Source organism: Onychostruthus taczanowskii, unplaced genomic scaffold (assembly GCF_017590055.1).
Source record: "Onychostruthus taczanowskii isolate IOZ18803 unplaced genomic scaffold, ASM1759005v1 scaffold56, whole genome shotgun sequence".
NCBI lineage: Eukaryota > Metazoa > Chordata > Aves > Passeriformes > Passeridae > Onychostruthus > Onychostruthus taczanowskii.
Genome location: NW_024503235.1, coordinates 5,551,018 through 5,562,122, shown reverse-complemented (window position 1 = coordinate 5,562,122; position 11,105 = coordinate 5,551,018).

Here is an 11,105-nt window from a genome sequence, read left to right as displayed (position 1 = left end):
GGCTCCTTCCATTCTGTGTTGTGTCCTACTGCAAGTAGATGAAACCTGCCCCAAACTTCGCTTTTAGGCCAGGCTTAAGTGTCCAGACATGGATGATGGTCTGATCTCCACTTCTGGTGTCCTCAGATTTCCATCAGAGGGGTTTTGGGAAGAATGGAATCCCTGCTCTCCTGACTGAGGAACATTCCCAGTGCACAGGGATTGGGAGCTGGGCAGGGTTCGGTGCCAAAATCAAAAGTTCAAAGCCAAAATCAGGGATGGGAGAGGAGCAGAGGCTCCCCTGAGGCCTGGAAAGTTTTGGAAGCACAGCTGGTGCTGCCCCAGCTCCAGGAGGGGAAGGGGCCTCTCATCCCACCTCAGGCCCAAGGTTTCCACCCAGGATTGGTCCTGGAGGAGCCCAGCTAAGCCCAGCTCTGCCCTCCCAGAGCTGCTCTGGGCTCTCCCACCTCTGCTCTCCCTGGCAGAGCCACCATTCCCCCTCATTCCAAGGCACCCCCCACATCCCGAGCTCCCACCCAGCCCCGACCTCAGTGAGGTCCCGACCCCAGCGCGTCCTTCCTCACACGGGCACCACTGTTTGCTGGCTCTCAGCTTCGTTTTTCTGCTTCTGTCGAGGTCAGGATTGAAGGCACTCGATGGTTCACGTTCAGACCCAGGTGTTTATTATTTCTTATCTGTGCTGCTGTCTCACAGCAGTGGGTTCTGCAGTCAAGGCACAAAATGCCCAACAATCCTTCGCTACGAGGTCTTTTAAGGATAAACTGTCCAATTAAGAAATGACACCCAAATTATTTTCACTTTTAACCCAATAATTAATCACTCAAAATCTGCAATGTGGACTTTTCTGTCCAATTACACAAAACCACCCAAACCCATGAAGGAGAAGAAGGAGAAGAAGAAGGAGAAGAAGAAGAAGGAGAAGAAGAAGATTCCCTTAAATTCAAATCCCTGAGGGCTGAGGAGGCTCTGGAGCCCTTCATAGGCAGAAAAATTCCCTTAAATTCTCACCCCTAAATATTGAAGGGTTGAGGTGACTCTGTAACCCTTGAGAAGTTGAAATATTCCCTAAAATTCACACCTGAGGGGTTTGAGGTGGGTCTGGAACTCTCCAGAGGAGCTTCCCCATTCCAAAACAAAGCTCAGAAATCCTTTGGAGGATGCAGCTCTTCCTTCAGCCGGAGGGGCTGGGATAAACCTGGCTTTGTTGGGCCGAGGGCAGGGATGAGCCCTGCCCAGCACCGCTGTGGAGTCCTGCTGGAATTTTGATCATCCAGAAATTAAAAGGGACAAGAAATTATTCTTGATGTCCGTTTAACAACACCTGAACCAAACCAGAGACCCTGGAATCATCCCACAGCAACCAGGGCGGGAAATCGGCACCACACAAAAAGATGAATTCCAAGGAAACAACTTTTCCTGGGTTTCTTTGCCTGCTTTGAAGAGCGTGTGTGAGTGAAAGACAGCGCACAATCAGTCTGGATTAGCAGACGAGTGATTAAGCCCGGCCCAAGAACAAAGGCGGCTGATGAGGAGTGAGATTGGATTTAGGTCACACTCAAAGGCCGGGAATAAATCCCACCCTCAGCCCAATTAGGCGGGTCCTGATTGAGGAAGGGAAAGGGGAAAACCATCTTGGGATGGGTTTGGGTTTCCAGGCGAGCTTTAACTATTCCCTGCCCAAAATTCTGCAAAGGCTTTTCCAGGGGTTGGAATGAGGGATGTGGGATAAGCAGAGCAGATCAAAAGGGTTTTTTCCCATTAAAACCTGGAGCAGGTGAGGCTGTGGTTGTATCCTGCAGGAATATTCTCCAGAGGTGGAAATATTCCCTTCAATTCTCATCCCTGAGGAATTGGGGGTGTTGAGGTGGCTCTGGAGCCCTTCAGAGGTGGAAATATTCCCTAAAATTCCCAACCTTGAGGTATTGGAAGGACTTGAGGTTTTAATTACAACTCAACCAAGATTCCCTTTGGAAAGCTCATCCTAAATCCCAAGGTGGAACTTTCCCTCTGAATTCCAGGCAGCCTAGTTGGGTCTGGGAAGAGTCAGGATCCTGATTTTCTCCAGAAAACATATGGATTTTCCCAGGTTTGGATTTTCCAGAGAGCTTCCCTCTCCAAAGGACATCAGGCAGGAAGGATGGGAGTCAGGAAATCCTGGAGCTGCTCTGAGCACCAGAGCCTGAGGGATTCTCCCTGGCCATGGATTTCCTTTCATCTTTCCCATAAATCTGTCTCCAATGCCCTTTCCTGTTCCTTTCCTCTCCACACACTCCAATCCCTCAAATTCCGGTACCAAATGACCATGGAACATCCTGTGCCCTCCCTGGCTCAGCTGCCTGGGAAAAGGATCCCATTTTGGGTTGGGTGACATTTGGGAGCTGTTGGGAGTGGAAACCCCCCAGTTCTTTCCATAAATATCCCAGGATTAACCCAAAGCTGATGGATGGAAAGAAGGGAGGAAGGGAGGAAGGAAGTTTTAAGGTCCTTTCTAACCCAACCCATTCCCTCATTCTGGGATAAGATTCCCAGCCAGATCTCCTTTCTGAGCTTGCTCTGAGGTCAGAGGGGTTTTTGCTGTTCTCTCCCTGGATATGACTTGGCAGCTCCCAAAATTGAATTTGAAACATCCTGAAAGTAACTGAGAAAATGTCAGTTAGAGGACACTCTGAAAACCCAACTTCTCATCCTTGTTCTTAGGAAATCCTGGGGATGAACTGCAGAAATATCAGGGTGAGAATGGAAAATCATGAATCCCATGGAGGGAAAACTGCAGGGATGGTTTGAGGTTGTCCTCTGGCAAAAATAGAGCAGGAAATCAACATCCTAAATAAAAGATGAGAGCAGGCAGGGAACAGCCAGGTGAGCTGGGGGAGGAGCTTATCCCAGGGGTCATTCCAGCACAATTCCTTTCCCACTGAGGGACATCTGAAAGCCTGGATTGTCCACGCTGTGTCAGCCCTCAGGACACACTGAGGAAAGGAAATCAGCCCCGGAGCTCCTACCAGGATGAATTCACACCAAAGAGGACACGGAAAAGCAGCAGGAGGTGTTTGAGCTCCGGGGCAGTGACAAACCAGTGCTGACAGCCCGGCTCGCGCTGCCGTCACGCTCTCTGAGCACACATCCCACGGGATTTCCCTCTGGAAAGGGCCTGCCACCAGCTTTGCAGGAGGTTTGGATCCGAGAGGGATCAGGGGCAGCTCCTGGCGCCTGGAGGAGGCTGCTCTGAGGGAAGATCATCCTCATCTTCCTCACGCCTGGAACACTCTGGACCTGCACCAAGCACTTTTTCTCAATCCTGAATTCCAGCTCAGTGAATTCCAGAGGTGAATTCCAGCTTTCAGAGCCAAAAGATTTGGGACAGGTGTGTGGCTGGCTTGGATGAACTTTATGGAAATCTTCCCTTCACAGGAATCCTCTCTATATGGAAATCTTCTCTTCATGGAAACCTTCCCTTCACGGAAATCTTCCCTTCACAGTAATCTTCCCTCTATGGAAATGTTCTCTTCATGGAAACCTTTCCTTCATGGAAACTTTCACTCTATGGAAATCTTCTCTTCATAAAAACCTTCCCTTCACAGTAATCTTCCCTTCGTGGAAATCTTCCCTCTGTGGAAATCTTCAATTCATGGAAATTTTCAATTCACTGAAATCTTCAATTCACGGAAATCTTCCCTACATGGAAATCTTCCCTTCACAGAATTCTTCCCTTCACAGGGATATTCCCTTCATGGAACTCTTCCCCTCACAGGAATCTTCCCTTCATAGAATTCCTCCCCATCAATGAGCCTGAGCTGATAATTCCATGCTGAACATCCCTGGGCAGCCCTTTCAGTGCTTATGGGTTCACTGTGGGATGAACCAGCCACGTTCCCCTGGTCCCTTCCCATCTCCCCTGAAATCCCACTGGGAAACAAGCCTGGAGGGGGCTGGGCAGCACTGGGGAATAATGGGAATATAGGGAGGCAGCAGCCAGGCACTGGAGCTGGGATGTGTGGGGATGGATGAGCACTGGGAAAACCCCCAGGGGCTGCTGCAGCAGCGGTTGTAGGGAAAATGAGACCCATGGGAATGTGATCGGGGAGAAATCCTTCCCTGGGAGGGCTGGAGCCCCTCTGGAGCCAGGCTGGGAGAGCTGGGGGTGCTCCCCTGGAGAGGAGAAGGCTCCAGGGAGAGCTCAGAGCCCTTGCAGGGCCTGAAGGGGCTCCTGGAGAGCTGCAGAGGGACTGGGGACAAGGATGGAGGGACAGGACACAGGGAATGGCTCCCACTGCCAGAGGGCAGGGCTGGATGGGATCTTGGCAATTGGGAATTGTTCCCTGGCAGGGTGGGGAGGGGCTGGGCTGGAATTGCCAGAGCAGCTGTGGCTGCCCCTGGATCCCTGGCAGTGCCCAAGGCCAGGCTGGACATTGGGGCTGGGAGCACCTGGAACACTGGGAGGTGTTCCTGCCATGGCAGGGGTGGGATGGGCTTTAAGGTCCTTTCCAACCCAAACCATTCCAAGACTTAATGCAATATACCATGGTGAGTACAACACATGCATTTCAAAATTTCCAAAAATAATCAATTCTTTTCTGTGAGAATCAGCAATCAGATGGAAGAGGCAGTTCCTTCAGAATCCCACATCACACACAGGAGCTCCTGGCTCCACACAATTCCTGATTCAGTGACCTGTTTACGAGCCAGGGATGCTTCTGGGAGCTGCCAGAGAGCCCGGCCTTGGCCAGGCTGCAGGGACACTCCCACAGGGGAATTCCTGCTGGGATCAGCCCCACTCCCTGGCACAGAGCAGGGCCCTGGCATGTGTCTGAGCGGGGGACACTACGGTGGCACAGGGTGTGTCCCAGCTGGGCTGGGAGTGTTTCAGGTCATGGAGTCAGGAATGGTTTGGGTGGGCATGGACCTCAAAGCCCATCCAGTGCAACCCTTGCCATGGCAGGGACACCTCCCACTGTCCCAGGTGCTCCAAACCTTTGCTGGAAACCACAAACCTTTATTGGGAACTCCAAAATTTCATTGGGAACTCCAAACCTTTATTGGGAGCTCCAAAATTTTATTGGGAAATCCAAACCTTTGTTGGGAACCCCAAACATTTATTGGGAACTCGAAAATTTTATTGGGGATGCCAAATTTTATTGGGAATGCCAAATTTTATTGGTAACTCCAAATAACCCCTCCGCAGCCCACATTCCTTGCTTTGGCACCCCAGGGATGGCTGCTCTTCCCTGGATCCTGGAGTGGAGCAGGATGAGCTCAGCCAGCCCTGCCAACCCCACCCTGCCTGGGTCCGAGCAGGATGAACCCCTCAGGTGTCACTTCTAGGGGGATTTTGCTCCTGGAAAATGTTCCTAAAAGCAAAATCCCCCTCCCAGGGGGTTCACAGCCAATCCCACACCCCTGAGCCCCTTTGAGCCTCCCTCCAGCTAAATCCCTGGAGCTGCAGGAAAAGGGAAAACCAAAACAGCTTCCCAGAGTTGTGCTGGGAAGCAGGAGATTCCCGTAAATCCCCAGCTTGACATCCCTGGATAACTGGGGGTTCCCTCACTGTCCCAGGGGGTTTTCAGCTCTTCCCAGCCCACAGAAACACAGCCCACGCTGCCTCTTAAATCCTGGAATTAGAGGAACGACCCCTGTTCCAGACAGATCCTATCCAAAAATACGGGGAAAAGAGAGGGAAAAAGACAAATATCCCTCAGGAAAAGGTGATTTTCCCACCACACACACAGGAGGGCCCCTGCAGGGATCGGGCAGCAATGGAAACATCACCTTTGGACAGGATTCTTTACCTGCTGCCCAATTAAATCTGTGGCCCGTTTAATCAGGGAGGGCAGAGCCAGGGCCGGGGGCTCCAGGGAGGTTTCATGGGAAGCAGGGCTTGTCTCTGGGAGAGGCAGGGAAAATGTATTCCAGGCTGCAGGCATGCTGAAGGATTTGGCAGGAGGGCACAAAAAGAGATTCCCCCATGGACAAATATTGAGATTGTTCAAAGATGAACTGGGCCAGCTTTTAAATGTATTTATTTTCCAAGCAGAGAGAAATAAGTGTTGTTATTGATGGTTCTGCCCCAAAACAGGACAAAAAAATTCCTGATGTGCTTAAAGGAGGAGGGGAAAAGGTTGGGATGAGGGAGAATATCCTGTCAGGTGGAGCTTGGGAGGAGGTTTGGAATATTTGGTGAATCCCTCAGGGAGAAGGATTTTTTTTCCTTGCTCCTTCCAGCAGCACCTGCTGAGAGGAAAAACAGGAGCAGCCCACAGGTCCCATCTCTGGAAAATGCTTTGGATTCAGGAGTCTTTCCACAGGGACAAATATCCCAATGTTATAACAGCCGAGGAGTGCAGAGGAACCACAGCACTGTAAAAAATAAAATAAAATAAAATAAAATAAAATAAAATAAAATAAAATAAAATAAAATAAAATAAAATAAAATAAAATAAAATTACCAGAAGGAGAAGCACAAAGAAAAATACTTTGAACTCCTCTAAATGGATAAATCCTTCCACAGGGAGAAATATCCTGATGTAACACAAGCCAAGGAATGCTGAGGGGTAGAGTGGGAAACAAATAAAATCATCGAGGGGCAAAAAAAAGAAATCTGCCTGAGCAGGAAAAGGGCAGAGAAAAATGCTTTGCTGCCTGCAAATCCAAGCAGCCTCTGGGAGAGAAGCAGCTGAATTTATCTTTATTTTAGAGATAAAGACGAGGCTAAAGTTCCTGTTGAACATGATCCAAAAAGGCAGATAATGCCCAGATTGCATCTCCAAAGTTTTATAGCCTTAAGCTGGAGAAGAAGGGGAAGGGGGAGCTCCTGAGGAAGGAGATTTGGGTTCAAGGAGGGAGATTTGGGTTCTGGGAAGGGAGATTTGGGTTCTGAGGAGGGAGATTTGGGTTCTGGGAAGGGAGATTTGGGTACTGAGGAGGGAGATTTGGGTTCAAGGGAAGCAGATTTGGGTTCTGGGAAGGGAGATTTGTGTTTAGGGGAGGGAGAATTGGGTTCAAGGGAGGCAGATTTGGGTTCTGCGAAGGAAGATTTGGGTTCCAGGGAGGCAGATTTGGGTTCTGGGAATGGAGATTTGAGTCCAAGAGAAGGAGATTTGGGTTGTGGGAAGGGAGATTTGGGAGGCAGGTTTGGGTTCCCAGGAGGCAGGTTTGGGTTCCTGGGCTGCCCAGAGCTGCATGGAACTGACTCCAATCTCTGGGATTTTTAATGTGCAGATTGACCGGGGCTGTCTCAGTGAGGAGTTTAAGAAATCAGCATCTGGGGGAAAAAAAGTCTGGAGTAATTGAAACTGGCTGCAAGCAAAAGCAGAAGAAGGTCAGGGGGTTGAATGTGGGCAAAAAGTGATGAAGGGGGCTGGAAAGGGGCCGGGTTTGTGCAGGGCCAGAGGATTTCCTGACAATATTCCCTGTGTGTATTCCCTGTTTTTTCCCAGTTTTATTCCCTGTTTTTATTCCCTGCATCTCAACCTGCTGCCTCCCCCTAAACCACAGCTGGGTGTGTGGGAAATGCTCAGCCCACACCAATCCCAGAGTTTTCCTCTATTCCCAAGATCCATGAGATCCTCGGGGCTGTGAGAGGGGAAGGATCCTGTCCCACACAGGCAGCGAGCTGATGGGTGATTCACAGAGATGGATTCTGATGGATTCCCCTGGAAGAAAATCCAAATCTCGGCTTCACCCCTTTGTCCAGGCCAGAGGAGCCATTAAGAGAACCCTTAACCCACACTGATTTGGGGGATTCCACACCCAGCCCCATTTAAACTTCTTTTGAAACACTGTTTGATGCTGATGGCTTTGGTGTTTCTCAGAGCCTGGCATGAGAGAAACCATTTGAGAAAAACATTTTTGAGTGTTTTTCCCTGCTTTTTGTGGAGCTGGAGTGGGAGGTTGCCCAGCATGCAGCTCTCTGGTGGCCTGCTGGTGACAGGGAGGCTCCATGGCAGAGGAGGGGATAGAACCAGTTAGGAATGAGATTCAATCACCCACAATTGTGCAGCCAGGAGTGATCCCAGCTCCAGGCCCAGCTGTGCATCCAAGCGCACATCTGGAAGAGCTCTGCACCTTCTCTGAGGAAGAACTCCAGCAGCTCTGGCACCAACGTGGCCGTGGGACAGCACAGCCACAGAAGGGCAGATTTAATCCAGACTTGACATTAAACCATCCTCAGCTCAGCCCATGCAGAAGCTAAATCACATCCCAGTGATTGAGATCATCCCTTGAGCTCAGAGCAGCACCAGGTTCCCAGTGCAGGGACATTCAGAGGCACCAAACCCCTCATCCTCAGATCCTCCCCAGGCCAAACCTGGAGCTGTTTCACCTCCCAGAGCTCCCAGTTAATTCCCAGCAGCCCGGGGATCCTCCAGGTTTGGTTTTACAAACTGAACTTGTCTCATGTTTCAAGACACCTCTGGTGGTGTGTTCTGTCCCCCCTGTCCGAGCTGGGCAGTTCTCTGCTGTTCTCTGGGCAGGTTTCTTTATCTCTCCCACAGCCAATCCTCCCTCCAGGAGATCTCTGCTGTCCATGGCCACTGAGGATCCCTGCATGGCTGATCAAATTCCAGCACCCCACTGGGAGATGCTCCGCCCAGGGCAGGAGCCAAGCATTCCTACCTGGATACAATCTGAGCCTGGAACAGCACAGCAGCCTTTGCCCACTGCATTCCCAGAGGAAGAGCAGGCCCATCCACAGCAGCCCTGGAGCTTCAGAGGAAAACTCCAGTCTTGTGCAGGATCCCTGCTCCAGCAGAAGCACAGCTGGCACTGCAGGAGGGCTGAGCCCCCATGGGATGGGACTGTGCCACCGCCCTGACCCACAGGGCTCAGCGCCTGCTCTGACTCTGGCAGTGCTTTGTTTGTACTATTGCATTTGTATTTTTAATTTTCCTAGTAAAGAACTGTTATTCCTATTCCCATATCTTTTCCTGAGACCCACTTAGTTTCAAAATTATAACAATTCAGAGGGAGGGGGTTTGCATTTTCCATTTCAGGGGAGGCTCCTGCCTTCCTCAGCAGACACCTGTCTGTTCAAACCAAGACAGAACCCCAAAAGGTCAGGGCTGACCCCTTGGAATTTTCACCCCACCAGAGCTGAGCTGCTTTTCCTGAGCTCTTCCCACAGTTTTTAACCCAGGATGCCTCAATCCAAGGAGGAAGCACTTGGAAAAATGAGAGCTGATGGAAACAGAGGTTTCATGAGGCAGATTTAGGTGTTCTAAAAGAGGGGCAGCACCTCCACCCACCCCATAAAATCCCCGTTTCTATGGATTTCTTTGTGCTCAGCCGCTGGCACTCAGGAGCCACATCTGAGCATTAAAATCCCAATTTGTTCCAAGCGCAGCAGCCACGGGAATGCCTCATCCCATTCTCCAGCACCCCGGGATGCTCTGACAGCAAGCCAGGCACTGTTCTCAATTACAGGAGCGCCAATTCCCCGCTGAGCCCTCCGGGAGCAATGCTGGGAGCTGCTGGAATCACATCCCAGGATTTGCATGGGGAAGGATGACTGGGAAGTTGGGATGGGTCTGGCAGGAGTTTTTTATGGATGTGATAGTCTGGTCAGAGAGAGAGAAAGCTAGATAAGATTTCCCAGAATCAGCCTGGGAAGCTGGAGATAAACAGTGATAACCAAATATTAAAACCACCTGCAGGTGCTGTTTTTCTAACAATGTGCTTTACTGTTTTTCTCATAAGGTTGTTTACAAATGGGGTGTCTTGTTAATTAGCCAGTCAGGTGAAATGCATTCATTAAATGACCAATCAGGTCCACCTGTAGAGAAATAAGATATAAAAGAAGAGAAGATAAAAAAAATGAGGCTTTTGCCACTTTGCCTTCTGATCTGACTTTGTGCCATCTGTCATCACCACTCAATGGTGACAGTTTTTTCTCCCCTGGGCACTGGCTGGCAGAGGTTTGGCAAACAAAGCTTGCTCCCTTTTCTAGGAATCTCTTTGGTTTTCAGAGGTAGTGACCCTAAACTTAAACCAAATAGTTGTTTGTTTCATTCCTTGAGAAAGGGTTGTGTCTACATATTTTAATATTCTTTAATGAAGTCAATGTTATAAATATGTCATGAACTAAAAACATATGGAAAAGCAAATTCCTTCTATCTGTTTTATTTTTTTATCCTTGTCTTATAAAAATTGAAATTATATTATGTAAATTCGTTGAGTGTTATAAAATTCAAAAGAGAAGGCACTGTGTATTTACAGAATCAATATACTAACATTTCCCTTGTCTTTGTTTGATAGAAATGGATGGTCACACTAACACGTGTGTCTTTGTTTGAACAGACAGGTGTCTGCTGAGGAAGGCAGGAGGCTCCTTGAAATGGAAAATGTAAACCCCCTCCCTCCAAATTATTATAATTTTGAAATTAAGGGACTCTCAGGCAAAGATATGTGAATAGGAATATCAGTTCTTTACTAGGAAAAAAAAAAAAGTAAAATACAAATGCAATAGTACGAAACAAAGCACTGCCAGAGTCAGAGCAGGCGCTGAGCCCTGTGGGTCAGGGTGGTGGCACAGTCCCATCCCATGGGGGCTCAGCCCTCCTGCAGTGCCAGCTGTGCTTCTGCTGGAGCAGGGATCCTGCACAGGGCTGGAGTTTTCCTCTGAAGCTCCAGGGCTGCTGTGGATGGGCCTGCTCTTCCTCTGGGAATGCAGGGCAGGAGAAAGCTGCTCCTCTGGGAATGCAGTGGGCAAAGGCTGCTGTGCTGTTCCAGGCTCAGATTGTATCCAGGTAGGAATGCTTGGCTCCTGCCCTGGGCGGAGCATCTCCCAGTGGGATGCTGGAATTTGATCAGCCATGCAGGGACACTCAGTGGCCATGGACAGCAGAGATCTCCTGGAGGGAGGATTGGCTGTGGGAGAGATAAAGAAAGCTGCCCAGAGAACAGCAGAGAACTGCCCAGCTCTGACATGGGGACAGAGCACATACCCCAGGTAAATCTGTCAGCCTAAGACAATGTGGGAAATGTCCCCTCAGCACTGTGCTGCCTGCAGTCTGGTTCATTTGTGCAGTCTCTGGAGGAGACTGGCTCAGCCCCTCGGGTGATTTGCAGAACTCCAGTGCGTGCCACTCGCTGCTTCCCAAGTCAATGATGCT